Consider the following 17,007-nt stretch of genomic DNA (forward strand, 5'->3'; position numbering starts at 1 on the left):
TCTCTTCTGGTCTCAATCATAGACTGAAGCCAATTATAAAATGTTTAGTTACATAGTTCAGTGAACTCTTTCATGATTTAAAAGACTAATTTGGACCTTTCTCTTGTTCATGTATTAATTTATGCAATCGCTGAACTAGTACAATCACTTTTTTAAGTACCCAAGACGCTTTCACTATAACATCACTTGCCTAGTATCATCAAAAAAATAAAAATAAAAATAATAAAAATAATAAATTCTACATTTTAGGAATCTTACTGACTTCTTGTCAGTTAGCTTGGAAATAAAAAGTTGTGATAGCCTTACCTAAATTGTTAGGCAATGAAAAAGTCAACAACTATATATGTATAGTTGTGACATTATCTATGGGACTATCAGAAAATTATCTTAAACGAACCCACCCTTACACATAATTAACATGCAATGAATTCTTGTTCAACAAATGAATGGATTAAAAAATGTAGCCTTCTATGTTTGCAAAATATTTTATGTAGGCTGTAATAAGAAATTTCTGTAAGGAGGTGTCAGGACAAAGAACATTTCAGTCAATGCAGCAGAAAATGAAAATATCTGTATAGTGTGATATATGATGACCAAATGAATTATCATTTTATGTTGCTTGACAAACTCCTTTACAGTAGAGGACTACCTACTCCGGTTGTTCCCCCTGCCAGCCCCGAGCCCAGAGAGGAAAAGGGCAGACGCACAGAAGTCCAGGGGACCTCTCCCCAGGAAGGCTGGACAACCAGGAAGCGAGTGGGTGGGGACGGCGAGCGGCGCAGGCCTTCTCTTACCATGGAGACGCCACTGCCGGCCTTAGCTCCGACGGGCTCCAGGGAGTTAGACTGCTGGCTGTCCTCCTCAAGGATGAAGGGCTGCAGAGGCATTAGTCCGAACTTGCACTTGTTCCTGCAGAGCTGCCTCATGTTGATGCCGAGTTCGGGGACTGAGGCCCCTATAGTGCTCCCCATGCAGCCGCGATGCGCCTTGCTGGAATTCTGCGGCGAGAGACTGATGCGCCCCGTCAGCCCGCAGCCCCGCAGCCCCGCAGCCCCGCAGCGCCTCAGCCGCAATGGCGCTTAAAGTGTTCACAGGGCTGGTCCCAGCGTGAGGAGACCTCTGTTTGCAGAAGGGCCAGAGCGAGAGGCAACCTGTGTGCGTACCCTCGGCGAAAGCGAAAGAGCTGGCTTCCACCTCCTAGGGACCTGTCACGTCCACTTTTGTGAGAGAATGTCACTTTTTGTGAAGGGACAGGTGGTGGGTGGGTGTGGAGGCCCAATAAAACACTGCTCTACCCAGAAACTCGATGGTGGACTCCGTATAAATACTCCGGAAGGCTTGGCTGAACGGGGAGCACAGCTTCTCTGCAGCGACCCTGGTCTCCGCAGCCAGCATCGCCAGGCGGCTGGCCTTCACAGGCCTCACACTGCTTCCTGACTGGGAGCCTGAGGTGAGTGAGGCCCCTAGAACTTGGCGCCCATGGACCCTGGCTGGGGAAATGGTCCTGGGCTGTCTACAGGACCGCCGGACGCAAGGCTTCCTCCCGGAAGTGGGAGACGGCCGCGGTGTTTTGCGTGGGGGCCCTGCGATGGTGTCCTTCTAGTTCCTCCAGGCCAGCTTCACGTTGCAGGCAGACAGGCTGATCACAGCATGGTGCTCCTGCGCAAGTTTTGGGCAGCCAGTGGGATTTGCAGCATCTGTGAAGTGCAGAATCTCATTCCTACTGGAGGCATTCAAGTACCTTGGTATGTCTGTTAACAGAGACCTAAGTACTTTACCTCCCCCATGTAGTTGCTCAGCCCTCTGTCCGGCCCACACGCTCAGGCAAGGGCAGCACCACAGGGAGCGGAGGGCACCTCTTTGTCACCTTCTTCCAAGCTTCTTTATATTTTTCACCTTTGGGAATACTCATGTAAGCGGCGACACAATTCCGGGCTTCTTGCCCTTCTTGCCTGGCTCGCCCCGTGCACCTCCACGTTGAAAATTGAGTGAGAGTTAAGTGTAAATATTATTCATCAAATTTTAATGCGTTAATCATGTCTTAATTTAGTGTTTTATCCTAGTGTTAGAGGGGAGGACTTTTGGCTTTAATTATAAGGAGAGCTATTTTTACCGCTCTTACATACAAAAGACAGTTAATAGCAATTTGTATGTTTGGTGGTTTATAATGTTAAAAACACCACGTTTTAATGATTCTGTACCGTTTTGTCTTTAATTTTTTTTAATCTTATTTTAGATATACAGATTCAATTTATTTCTGGGCATAATAAAACTAACACACTTATGAACACAAAAAGATTTTGGGTAACAATTTAAAAAGATATTCTTAGATATCAATGTTTATCATGGTAGAAAATTTAAATTTCTTTTTGTTTCTATGTAAGAAATAATATATAGAACAGTTAAGAAAACACTTTCTTATAGAAAACAATTGATAAATTAATGTTTGTCATTAAAACTGAACTACCAAATGCCTTAAATTCATTTACAGAAATGGTATTATTTTATACATTTTGAATTTTATTTATCAGGATAATATGCATGGTTTCTTCTTCGACTGAGGTCCCCCAATAACCAAGTCTAGAAAACTGAGAAAGGATGAGGTGCTATTTAAATAAAATAAACTCAGATAATTCAAAACCATGTCAACATATTTTAGTTTCTATTTAATTTACGTTTTTTATTAATAGATCTTTTCTCTCATGAAAAAATGTAAATATGTAATGGTTATTTTCCTCCTCTGCTATATAATTTAGACTCAAATTTTTAATAAAAATTATAAGTTGAAGATTCATCTCTAAAAAATAAAATATTATCCAATATTGACAATCCTTAAATACAATGGTAAACATATAAAATTAAATTTATAATAAATAATGTTAAGGGGTACATATTTATGTAACATAAGATAGCACTTAATAATATGTCCAAGAGTAGCACATTACTACACATATTTGTGAGTCATTTCAAATCCTGCTCTTTCCAAAACATTTTTGTGGTTTTATTGACATCATTTACCAAGAATTTATAATATAATGTACTATTTATGAGTATTTCTTTTGTTTTATTCATTATACTCTGATTTTATAATATCAATGAATGTTTTTCATCACACTGTGTGTACTTATTTATGTGTATGCGGTATTTCCTTTAATAAACAAAACTAATTATCATTTAAATATTGAAGAACTACTTCAACGACTTAAATAATTTTACAGAAATATGTAATTTCAAAATGTTTTTCCATGGCTATATTTTTACTTTAGTAACCTCACTATAATTGTAATAGTAAATGTACACTTTGACCTTACAAATTTATGTGATAACACTTCTTTTATGACAGAAAATTTTTTCTACTTTATGAGTATGTTAGTAAAAAGTAAAAATGTATCTGAACAGATAAGCATAAATAATTCATAATGCAGTCATGTCTATGAATAAAATATAAATTCAGAATGTTTTCAGTGATAATGCTTTACTTTCAAAATTAGAATATGGTATATTATTCAGCAAAGTGTCACTAGTAAACGATAGAGAAATTTTCATGGCATTCCATTTTTGCATTTAAACTCCCCAGATATGTTATTACCTCACAAGTACTGACATTTCATCTAAATACTTCACCCTCTTTGATTGCTAACCATTTAAAACTAGTCATGGTTAATTACTATATTTCTTTTCCTTTTTACCTATGAAGAGCAAATAAATACAAAAGCGTTCAAAGATAATATATGATTTGGGAAAGATACCCAAAGAAACCTACACTAAGAATCAGACCACTGAATGTTCAACATTGCCTAAACATAATGGAAATGGCTAAACAATGCAGTTTTTCATATTCTGAGTTCTTCAGTACTTGTAAAAGATATGTGTATGGAGGAGGGGGACCAAAAGTGATGAAAAGACAAAATTTGGTAAACATCCAGAGAATTCAAATTCCTATGGTCAGCTTTTGTTGCTTTAATTTATCCCTAATACAAGGTTTGGGCCAGGTCTAAATCTATCAAGATCTCTCTTACATGCTTAAGATTGGTTTAACACTAACTTGCAATCCAATTGGCATCTGTTAAAATGGTTCTACATAGAAGCCCTATTAAGGTGGAGGAAGTCATATTGATATTTATGTAGAGCCAAGTTGATTCATGCTGGTTTGGGAAAGTTCTACCATTTTCTCTGGGGATACTGGATGTTGGCTTTGACTCTTGGCCAAGATAAGAGCTATGGGATTAATAATGTGCAGTTTAAACTCTAAAATTCTTCCAGACACATTCCAGGTTTGGGTTAACTGATGTTTTTCACTTGGTGTAGCCTATTAGACATCCATGTTAAACTATATGGCCAGAGTGTGTAATCCCCCTTTCTAAGTTATGTCTTGAGTTCTTATGAGGCCAAGGTTCCTTGCACAGATCTTGATGGTTCAATTGATATGGAAGCCTAGCTCATATGCCATTAAGGATCCTGGGGAGATTGTACTTGAGTATGTTTCAGACCCCCCACACTTGTCTGTATTCTCTTCCTATTGCTATATCTTATTTTTACTTTAATAAAAAGTGTTATGTGACTATTCTGTGAGAAGCATGGTGAGTCCTTTGAACTATCCAAACTTGGGAAATCTTTGTAGTATTTAATTCACTTTTTCAGGACTAGGACTAGGATAAGGCAAGCCATGAGTCTATCTAGGGCCCAAAATTTTAGGAGGCACTCACTTGCAAGAATCTGAGGGTTCCTCCTTTAATTCTGTGTTGTGGGTTCCTCATTTGCCTCATTCTAGTCCAAGACATGCTATCTCTCTCCCTGGTCTCAGATTTCTTTCCAATTAAATACATAGGACAACTCAGACTTAGACCTCTATCACCAACTTGCCTTTATTGTCTTTCCTGTCTTTGTGTTACCTCAGACAAGGTATTCTTTATGAATTTTCAATCATAAATTCATTAAAATCTATATATTTATTAATGCTCTCAATAGCTATTGTCATTAAAACAATTTTAAATACTCTTCTGAAGTAAGCTATGCTAAAATTTTAGTGAGAAAATAAAAGAATGGATTAACTATCGCCATTAAAACAATTTTAAATATTCTTTGGAAATAAATTATGCCAAAATTTTCGTGAGGAAAAAATGGTTTAGAATCTGCCTCAATTATTTTAATTCTAGAAACCCTTCAGAAGTAGGGCATTGTCTTTGTTGTTTCTCATCCAGAAGTTTGATACTATGGTGGCAATATCTTACAAAGTGAAAAGATTAGGAGCATTTTGGCAAAACTATTATGTGTGGCATTCCATACATTGGAGAGTAGAGCCTTGAAGTACAAATAACTCTCTTCAAGGGAAGAGCATTAGCCTTCGGTCCACAGCACTTGTTAAAACACATTATATTTAGGGGCACCTGCATGGCTCAGTCAGTTAATCGTCTGCCTTTGGCTCTCTGGTCATGATCCCAGGTCCTGGAATCGAGCCCAGAGCCCCACATCTAGCCCAGCATTGAGCCCCTCATTAAAGCCCTCATTGAGCTCCACAATGAGCCTCACATTGAGGCTCAGTGGGAAGTCTGCTTCCCCTTCTAACCTTCCCCCTGCTCGGGCTTTCTCTCTGGCTCCCTCTCTCTCTCAAATAAATAAATAAAATCTTAAAAAAAACCACATAATATTTAGTTGATGATTATTATGTGTTAAAATAGCAAATATGATAAATTCTAAGAGTTCATAAAAGATGTCACATATTCAGAGTATTTTGGACAATTTCAAGTTTGAAATATTCTTGGTAACCTCAGTTGATATCCTTCTTGAATTAGTTTCCACAAGCATTCATAAACCTAAAAGATTCATTTTAATTGTGATGGCATTTTCCCACCATGAGCTAGTCCATTAAAATCACATTGAGTGAGATTACAGGTAAAGTTCTCAGCTGTTGGTTAATTCTCAAGCCAAGATAAAATCGCTTAATGCCAAATATCCTGCTATTATTTTAAAGTAACCATATAAAACACCAGTCAGTGACATGTAAAACTGCTAAATGCTTTTCTTGGGGGCTTGGCTTGATAGCTAGCACAGTAATATATTTTTAATATGGAAAAATATTTAGAATAAAATTCTAAGAAAATATTTCCTTTTTTAGTAATTAATCTATTCAACACTAAGGAATTTAGTATTACAGTTTAATCTTTATTTTCCCTAGTAAGAAGGCAATGGGTTAAAATAGTTATATCTTTATCTTCTAAGTACTGATTTCTTAGATAGACCATCCTTTGTCAATGATAAAGTATTTCACAATGAGAGAAATTCATATAAATATACTATATTGGAGACCAATATTCATGACATAAAGAATGGTAATCTAATATATAGATTAAACCATTTCTCAACCATGAAGAACTGTATATCCTAAAATGACTCACAATAACAGATAAAGTTTCATTGTTAATTAATTGTATATTAATCAATTTTATAAATATGCTGTTAACTTCAGTTTTCATTTTTATTATGATGTTTACAGTGCACTATTACATAAGGCATAGAGTTAAGTTTGGAACAAAAACATGGATTTTGCAAGCAGTAGTTTATTTACAAAGTTCAATGCACATTTTCTTGGTAAACTGTCAAAAATTTTTCCCCTTTCAGCATCCATTTCTTCATCTAAAAATGAGACTATTCCTACCGTATAGGAATATTTTAAGATTAGGTTTCCCATTTTACAAACCATAAGATTTTACAACAATCCAAGTGAAGCCCATGAAAGAAATTACTTACAAAAGTAAACAAAAGGGAACAATTGTCTTAATAGGCAAAGTTCATTGAATCCAGTTATATATGGCTGATGAGACTTTCATCTTCCACCATGATTTTATTTTATTTTATTTTAAAGATTTTATTTATTTGTTTGACAGAGAGAGACACAGTGAGAGAGGGAACACAAGCAGGGGGAGTGGGAGAGGGAGAAGCAGGCTTCCAGCCGAGCAGGGAAGCCGACGCGCGGCTCGATCCCAGGACCCTGGGACCATGACCTAAGCAGAAGGCAGATGCTTAAGGACTAAGCCATCCAGGCGCCCCTTCCACCATGATTTTAGAGGTCTGCTAGAAGTGTTGCTAGCACTCTTTCCATTAAAAAAGAATAGAACAAACATTAAATCCGTCAACAGACAAATGGATAAAGTGTTACAAAATATTCTATGTCATATATTTATATATATTTATACATGTATACTATTCAGCCATTTAAAAATGGAAATTCTGCCATTTTTGACAACATGGATGAACCTCGAAAACATCATGCTAAATGAAATAAGCCAGACAGAGAAAACCAAATATTACATGATCTCACTTATATGTGGAATCTAAAAAAACTCATAGAAACAGAGATCATGATGGTGGTTGCCAGAAGTGGGGGATGGATGGTAGGGGGATTGGGTGAAAGTGGTCAAAAGATTCAACTTTCGGTAAGATTAATAAGTTTTGGGAATATAATGTACAATATGAAGACTATAGATAACAATACTTTGCTGTATATTTAAAAATTGCTAAGAGTTACCTTAGAAGAAAAACATTACAAATGCTGAAGTAATGAATGTTAACTAAACTTATTTTGGTAATCATTTTGCAATATATACATATATGAAATCATTTTGTTGTACACTTTAAACTTTATGCAGTGTTATCAGGCAGTTATATCTCAATAAAACTGGAAAAAATAAAATTCCAAATATTATGAAAGAAATAGAACACCTAATTAAATAGAGGAAAAAGCTTTGATTCAATATTGCTAATGTGTTAATCTCCCCATTTTGATCTGTAGACCCAATGGAATTCCAATCAAAACCTTACCATGTATTTTGGATATATTTACAAGCTGATTCTAATATGTATATGGAAGGTCAAAGGACCTTGAATTTCCATAACTATTTTTCCATAGCCAACACCATTTTTCAAAAAGAAGAATAAATTTGAGTCTCAGACTACCCAATTTCAAATATTATCATAAAGCTATGGTAATCAAGACAATATTTAGGAAGCACTAAGGGATTTTCCTTTCATTCTTCACAGTGAGAAGCTAGTGGGAATCCTGGAGGTGAAACTGGTGAAAGTGTGGGGGCCCTCCTAACACTGGGCTTCCCGGAGATTTTAACTTTCCAGATACTCCACACTGAGCTGCGAGCAGTTCTTCAAGCACACTGTAAGTTTACCTGCTGTGTCCTGGCACCAACAGTGGCTGTTGCTCCCGGTAAGTTATTCTTGGTGATTCTCTCTGGCCGCCTCTCTCTTCAGTTTTGGGGGCAACGGCTTACCTTGTGACCTCAATTCTCTGGTGAACCTTTAAGGAGTTGTTTTGCAGCTTGTTCCGTTTTATCTTATTGTGAGGCTGAGAGTGCTACTTCCACACTATTTACATGTCAGAGCAGAGATTTACACTTGTATCTTTTAGAAACATAATTGTCTAGGAGACTTAAATTTTTAAAATGTTATTCTAAGGAAAATAGTTTTCACTGTATCTACAAAAGCTAATAATTAAATGAACCCTAACTGACTTGGTATTATATATATTAATCACATTTATACCTAAGAAAGCTATACAGTGTGGAGAGTGCTGCTTTAGTTTGTTGAATGTCTGGAAAATTGAATCTGTCTAATTTGCCAATTCATTTTAAATTTGTTTAAACTATTTATACAAGTTCAAATGGACTATTGATCTTGCTTCAAATTTTCCTTATGTGTGTACACAATAATTCCCAATCCTAGAATAATCTTCAAATACTCTATATCTCTGCCTCAATATTTTTTATATAACTTCAAGGGATTTCATTTTAGTTTTTAATGGGTAAAGATGGTGTTAAAATGAAATTCCTAGGTGGGAATGCAGTAGACCATTTCAATTCTTGACTTTATCTCCAAGATAATTGTGCTGTTATCAGTTCATTGTTCCTATAATTTTCTCTTTATGGTGAGCTCCAAATATGGAAGCATAGCCAAACACATCAGTAAGTCTCTTAAGGTGCAGCCATATTCTTCCTTGTCTTGATTTTATGACAGTAGCTGTATTTCATCATGATAAAGAAAGTCAACTGTCCCTACTAATGTAAGAACAACTTTTTTTTGCCTGGCACAAATAGCCCAAAGTGACCAGACAACAGACATAGGTTTAGTTGAATCCTTACTGTATTTCCAGGTAGAAAAACTCTTCCCCAGGAAGTCAAAACCAAGAAATCAAATCAAAAAAGAATTTTTTAACAGAGTTGAAAATGTGGTGGATAAATTCCCCAGGGTGTCACTGAGAGGGGCTATTATAACTTCCATTTCTTAGTTCTAGGCCAGTAATGTTGAAACAGTCTATATTTAGCTCACAGCACTATACTGAGCTAGTCTAGCCATTAAATAGAACTAGTATTTTTTCTTTCTTTGATATCTGGTTATCTGGTGGGGAAATACTTGTATGGGGTCCGCAACTACCTGTAAAGTGAGAGGGATAAACACCAATACAATAGTGACAGGTAACAAGTGAGTCTAGGACACCTATTTATGTAATACAGTTTTGCTCTTTTTAATTGCCTGAGCTTTACCCAAGGACACCATTTTTGTTATATAATCAATTGGTCTTGAGTCACTCAAACTTGTTATCTGGTGTTTTAGAAAATATGCATTTATGATAAGCATCCCCAAGCCCTCTCATTACCTAATGTCTCGAGGCTAATGCCAGGGACTTAGAGTCTATGATAGATCCACAAACTGTTTTTCAATTGAATAATAATTCTCTGTTGCACAAAACATAGCATTGCTTAAGAATCCCAGAAATCTATGCTGCAAGTTCCTACTAGGTTGGCCAGAAATTCTACATGATACCTTTTTTCCCTAGATGTATCTAGCATCATGGCATCTATAGAACCATATGACTCAAGTGACAGTACTCCTTAGTACCGTAGTTTGAAATAGATACAGGCTTCTCTCTTGCCCTTGCCCACTCAGAGCTCAAAAATTGATTCAGATGTTATCAATATGGAGGACAGGAATGAATGTTCTGTACATTGTCCACAGGATCTAGCCTTCAAATGTTACTGTGACAGAGAAAAGAAAAATTAATATAGCTCTGAGCCCAAGTGTATGTGTACTGCTCTCTGTCCTAAGGGAGTCTAAATGGCTTCTGATTCCCCTTCTGGATTGAGGTTGATAGGAACACATCAGTAGCTATTTGGCAAGTGCTCAAGTTTGTGGGATATGTTTTAATAAAGATACTAAATTCATTAGAGCTGGGACTATCACATAGTTAAGGTTAAAAATAGACTACTCTCTTCTGCTATCATCTACTTGCTTTTGAGGGGACCAAAGTATTGAATTAAGTGAGGATATAACAGGGACTATCATCCTTGTATCCTTCAAGTCTAAGAAGTTTGCACTACACTATGCCATTCTAATTAGTGTTGCTGTTGGGACAGTGAGTATTTTGATTGGGGATCAGAGGTATCATGGGCTTCTATTGAGGCTTTCCTACCATAATGACTCTGAAATCCACAAGTTAAGGAATGAAAATGAGGGTTCTGAGAGTGCCTAAGTGTATCCATCTCGATCATGCATTCAGAAACCATAGAAATACCCTAGATTCACAGACCTATTGAAAAAACTGTGAAATGAACTTGGACTGGTGTTTGAATTATCTCTGTAAACGGGGGGCAAAGGGACAAGGAGGACTGATGATTTCCGAATTCCCTGGTATCAGTTCAGTGTCAGTCCAGACTCTGCATAAAATGGCCCTGTGAAGATCCGACCTTTCTAGTATTTAGTTACTATGAAAGATGGTGGTAGGTTCCTGTGGAGAAAAATTCTTGACCACTGTGATACATACTTCCTGTGGTTTTATAGGGCCCTTCTTCAAGGAGACTCAGCCTTCCATTAAATCAATGAGCTCTAGGTCTCAGAAGTGGTTTAAATCTAGAAGCTGGGCGTGGGATAGTGCTTTGTTATTGTTAACTGACACAGCTAGAGGTCTTGGTCTTTTCTGGTTATACATGTCATGAAATACTTGTATGGGGTCCACATTTTTCTTATCTCCTGAAGAACCATGGTTTATTTCAAATTGTTTCAAATCCCTGTAGGTCATGTTCCCCTGGTATATATTCTGGCCTTGCTATCCATCATGTCTATCATCCCTTTCACAATTAAGTGTTACCACTTAGTCTGAGCTACTGAGATCCTCTTATTCACACTGGTAATAGGGAGCCTAATTTCATAGCAGCATACCATACATCAGTCCTGGCCTCCTACAGTAATGCAAAGGAAAGCTGGGGGGGAGTGGGGAGATGATTGATTGGTTGAGATTTTTTAAATTTTTTTTTTTTTTTTTTTTTAAGATTTTATTTGTTTATTTGACAGAGATAGACAAAGCGAGAGAAGGAACACAAGCAGGGAGAGTGGGAGAGGGAGAAGCAGGCTTCCCGCTGAGCAGGGAGCCCGATGTGGGGCTCGATCCCAGGACCCTGGGATCATGACCTGAGCCGAAGGCAGACGCTTAACGACTGAGCCACCCAGGCGCCCCTGATTGGTTGAGATTTTAAGGAATTTTCTCACACAATTGTGGAGGCTAGGCAAGTTCAGAATCTTCAGGTAGGCCAGTGGATTAGAGATCCAGGGAGAAGTTTCAGTTCAAGTCCAAAGACAGTCTTCTGGCAAAATTTCCTCCTCTTCCAGGGAGGTCATTTTTTTTCTGTTAAAGCCTTGGATTGGACAAGGTTCACCCACATTATAGAGGATAATCTGCTTTACTCAGAGTCTATTGATTTAAATGTTAATCTTGTCTAAAAATTACCTTCACAGAAATATCTAGAATAATGTTTAACCAAATATCTGGGTACTGTAACCTAGCCAAGTTAACACATAAAATTAGCAATAATAGGTAGTGAAAGTAAGAATTCTGAAACCATATTTTTCTGGGTTCATAACCCAGTTATTCACTTTATGGCTATGAGTAACTTCACTTTCCTGTAATTCAAATGCCTCATCTGTAAAATGTGGATAAGAGGGCGCCTGGGTGGCTCAGTTGGTTGAGCGACTGCCTTCAGCTCAGGTCATGATCCTGGAGCCCCGGGATCGAGTCCCACATCAGGCTTCCTGCTCAGCAGGGAATCTGCTTCTCCCTCTGACCCTCCCCCCTCTCATGTGCTCTCTCTCTCTCTCTCTCATTCTCTCTCTCAAATAAATAAATAAAATCTTAAAAAAAAAATGTGGATAAGAAAAGTATCTTTATCAGGGGCCAAATATGAAGATTTAATGCAGTGAATGAAACATAGTAAATGCTCCAAAATGGTAGCTATGATTGTTGTTAATAGTTTGAAAGAAGATAGCTTTTGTAGGACATTTTTGTACAATAAATGTCAAGTTTTGATATCAATGTTTTAATAATTTCATATGACTAATTCACTGGCTTTAAGCCTCTTTGTATGATTTGTAACTCATCCTTAAATATATAGAAACAATGTGTCTAAGGAAACAAATGGAGCAAGAGGCTTTAGGAACAATTAATTCTAGATTTAGTTATATTTATATTAAGATATTTATTTTTTGTTCCCATTTTAAATTTATAATCATGTAGTTAATTTCATAATGCTTTTTCAAACTAGAATATAATTGTGAATTAAAATTTTGATTTATAATTTTTACTAAATCATCCTTATAATTTTGTTATAATGAATTTTTATAATTTCCTACTCAATTTTATTTGTGGAGAAGGGATAGTGTTTAAATATTTCAATTCATATTTATTCTTCCTACTAATACATTTATTTCTACATTAATCTTTATTTTTCTATCTTGTTTTTCAATTTCTGCAAAATTGTTATATATTTAGCTTATTTTCATTATTCTTCAGTACCTAGTAACAATATAATTCTAGATAGATCTCATGGGTTTTGCTGCATAAATTATCCACTTTTATTACTTTAACATTGTCTATTTTTTTAATTTTTGTTAGGATAAAAGTTATTTAAACTTTACTTTTTCTATGTAGTTTTAGAGACTGGAAGATTATTTGTTTCGATTTTTATTGCTTTATGGTCATAGAATACAGACTTTTTTTCATAAATATTCTTCAGATTGCTGCAAATCTTTGGTTAATTTCCAGAGTTTTGAAAAAGCTCATTCTGACAATTTTTACCAGAGGAGAGAATTTATGGAGGGCCTCACTCTGTCAAGTTCACTGATGTTACTCACCATTTAAATTTTTTCTTTCTATTAACTTTTGAGGATCTTTTGTATTCTGTATACAATTTTTGTCAGATATGTTTTTTGGGAAAAAAAATTGTTTCTTGAATTTTCCTTTTTTAATATTGTCTTTAGAAGAATAACAGTTTTATAATGTCAATGAAATTTAACTTAAGATTATTCTCCTTCATAGTTTGTGGCTTTCATATTAATTTGTGCAAAATCATGAGTATTTTTTCCTATATTTTATTCTAAAAAGTTCTTGTTTTACTTTATAAGTTTACATGGATTAATTTTTATAGACATTATGAAGATTAAATCAAAGTTTATTTTTGAATATTTATGTCCAGTTGTTTACACCATTTACTGAAAAGATTATTCTTTCTCTACTAGAATACTTTTCCATTGTCAAAAATTATTTGGCTGTATTTTTGGGGGTATATTTCCATTTTCTCTAATTTATTACATTCATTTATGTGTTTATCTCCTTTATCAATATAACCTGCCTTTATTTCTATAGAGGAAATCATTAACCAGATAGCTATTTTTAGAGATGCCTGAGTGGCTCAGTTGGTTTAGCATCTGCCTTCGGCTGGGTTCATGATCCCAGGGTCCTGGGATCGAGTCCCGCATCAGGCTCCCCACTCAGTGGGGAGTCTGTTTCTCCCCCTGCCCCTCCCTCCACTCATGTTCACTCTCTCTCTCCCTCTCAAAAATAAATAAATAATTTTTTTTTTTTTAAAAGAGGTATTTTTTAGCTATTTTATTCTATTCTCCCTCTTTTGGCTTTTTATATAAATTTTATAGTCAGTTTGTAAATATATACATAATCCTTACTGATTTTATAGATTAAGTTGGAGAGAACTGACATCAGTACTAGGTGTAGTCTTTCAAGCCAAGAATAAGTAATGCATATACATTATTAAGGTCTTCTTTCACTTATTTCATTACATTTTCCATTTTAAGCATGTGGTGCCTATAGATTGGTTTATGAGAGGCTGTACTAGATTGTTCTTTTAAAATTATTATTTTGGTTTCTACTTGTTAGCATTTAGAAATATGATTTGTGTGTGTGTTCTAGTCTATTTTTTTTTTTAATTTTTTTTTGTGTGTTTTTTTTTTTAAAGATTTTATTTATTTATTTGAGAGAGAGAGAATGAGAGAGAGCACATGAGAGGGGGGAAGGTCAGAGGGAGAAGCAGACTCCCTGCCGAGCAGGGAGCCCGATGCGGGACTCGATCCAGGGACTCCAGGATCATGACCTGAGCCCAAGGCAGTTGCTTAACCAACTGAGCCACCCAGGCGCCCTGTTCTAGTCTATTTTATAAGTTTGCTAAACTCATTAATTTTAGGAGGATTTATTTTCTTTCTTTCTTTTCTTTTTTTCTTTTCTAGATTTCTTGGTAGAAAATTATGTTTTTCCAAACAGGGCCAGTTTGTGTCTTATTTACCAAACTGTATGATTTTTGCTCTTTTTTTCCCCCTTGCCTTATGGCTCTGACCTACACTTCTGGTACAACATTGAATAGGAATGGTGAGCAAGGACATCCTGCATTGTTTCTGACCCCAAGAGAACAGCATGCAGTCACTTACTATTAATTATGTTATCACTAAGAGTATTTGTAGGTATTTGTTATTAGGTTGAAGAAGTTCTCTTCTATTCTTAGATTGGTGAGTGCTGAGTGTTGAATTTTGTCAAACTTTTTCTGTATTAATTGATATGATAATGTCCTTTTTGTTTTTAGACTATGAACATATGGTTATGTTATTGATAGATTTTCAAATATTTCCTGAGATAATTCTCACATGATCATGATATATTATTATTTTATGTATTGCTGGATTCAATTTTCTAATATTTTGTGGGGAATTTTTATATCTACATTCACTACACTTTCTCTTTTATTTGAATTTTTTGTTTTGTTGTTCTTTTTTTGTTTCATTTTAATACTCTTCTTGTACAGTTTTGCTATTGGAGAAATGCTGGCCAAATAAAATGCTTTACTTTCCTTTCTATTTTATAGATGATAATGTGGTTGAATTGGCGCTATTTTTTCCTTAAAAGGTTGGCAGCTTTTGATATCATATTTTTAAAATATGTAAACTATGACATCAAAAACATAAAACATGATGGGGGACAGGAAAAATATAGTGCAAGAATGCATTCAAACTTCTGTTGTCAACTTAAAATTGACTGTTATAAATATAAGTTGTTATATGGCCTCATGGTAACCACAAAACAAAAAACTGTGGTAGATGCACAAAAATAAAGGGAAGGAATCCAAGCATACCACTCAAGAAAATCATCAAACCTCAAAGGTAGGGAGTAAGAGAAGAAGAAAGGAACAGATAGGAACCACAAAATAGCCAGAAAACAATTAACAAAAGGCAATAACTATATACCTATCAATAATTACATTAAATGTAAATGAAGTAAATTCTTCAATCAAAACACAGAGTGGCTGAATGGATAAAAATCAAGACACATCTATGTGCTGCCTACAAGAAACTGATTTCAGATATAAGGACATGCACAGACTTAAAGTGAAGTGATAGAAAAAGATATCCCATGCAATGGAAATCAAAAGAAAGCTGGAATAGCTATACTTATAGCAGACAAAATAAACTTTAAGACAAAGACCGTAATAAGAGTCAAAGAAGGGCATTACATAATGATAAAAGGGTCAATCCAACAAGAAGATATAACATTTGTAAATACTTATGCATCCATAATAGGAACACCAATTATATAAAGCAGCTATTAACATGCCTAAAAAGAGAATTAGCAATACAATAATAGTAGGTACATTAATATTCCACTTCCAATCACAGATAGATCAAGCAGACAAGAAATCAATACAGAAACATTGACTTTAAATGACACATTAATGATGGACTTAAAAGATATCTACAGAACATTGTATCCAAAAGCAACAGAATACACATTTTTTCAAGTGTATATGGAACATTCTCCAGGTCACACATTAAGCTACAAAGCAAATCTGAATATGTTTAAGAAGACTGAAATCATATCAAGCATATTCGCTGACCACAAAGGTATGAAACTAAAAATCAGTTATAGAAAGAAAACTAGAATACCCACAAATATGTGTAGATTAAACAGTATGCTAGTGACCAACTGATGGGTCAGAGAGGAAATCAAAAGAGAAATAGAAAAATACCTTGAGAAAAATGAAAATGGAAATGCAACATGCCAAAACTTATGGGATGCAGCAAAAGCAGTTGTAAGAGGGAATTTTATAGTGATAAATGCCTACATCAAGAAATAAGAGAAATCTCAAATAAACAATTTAACTTTACACCTCAAGGAACTAGAAAATGAGCAAAGCCCAAAGTCAAAGAAAGGAAATAGCAAATATCAGAGCAGAAGTAAATGAAATAGAGACTGAAAAGACAACAGAAAAAGGTACTGAAATTAGGAGCTGATTCTCTGAAAAGATGAACAAAATTATCAACCCTTAGCTAAACTCACGAAGAAAAAGAGAGAGTACCCAAATAAATAAAATCAGAAATGAAAGAGGAGACATTACAACAGATACCACAGCAATGCAAAGAATCATAAGAGATTCCTATGAACAATTATACACGAACAAATTTGACAATCTGGAAGAAATAGATAAAGTCCCAGCAACATACAATCTATCAAGACTGAATCATGAGGAAAAAGAAAATCTTAACAGAACAATTACTAGTAAGGAGATTGAATAAATAATCAAAAACCTCCCAACAAAGAAAAGTCCAGAACCAGTGGCTTCACCAAACATTCAAAGAAGAATATACTACTCCTTCCTAAACTCTTCCAAAAAATAT

The 17,007-nt window shown here is 35.3% G+C and overlaps 1 pseudogene; it reads right to left on the minus strand.

Moving 5' to 3' along the window:
• Nucleotides 1-861: 861 nt before the first annotated feature.
• LOC118518635 (cerebral cavernous malformations protein 2 homolog) lies at nt 862-11,080 on the minus strand (annotated as a pseudogene).
• Nucleotides 11,081-17,007: the final 5,927 nt, after the last annotated feature.

This window comes from Halichoerus grypus, chromosome 9 (assembly GCF_964656455.1).
Source record: "Halichoerus grypus chromosome 9, mHalGry1.hap1.1, whole genome shotgun sequence".
NCBI classification, from domain to species: Eukaryota; Metazoa; Chordata; class Mammalia; order Carnivora; family Phocidae; genus Halichoerus; species Halichoerus grypus.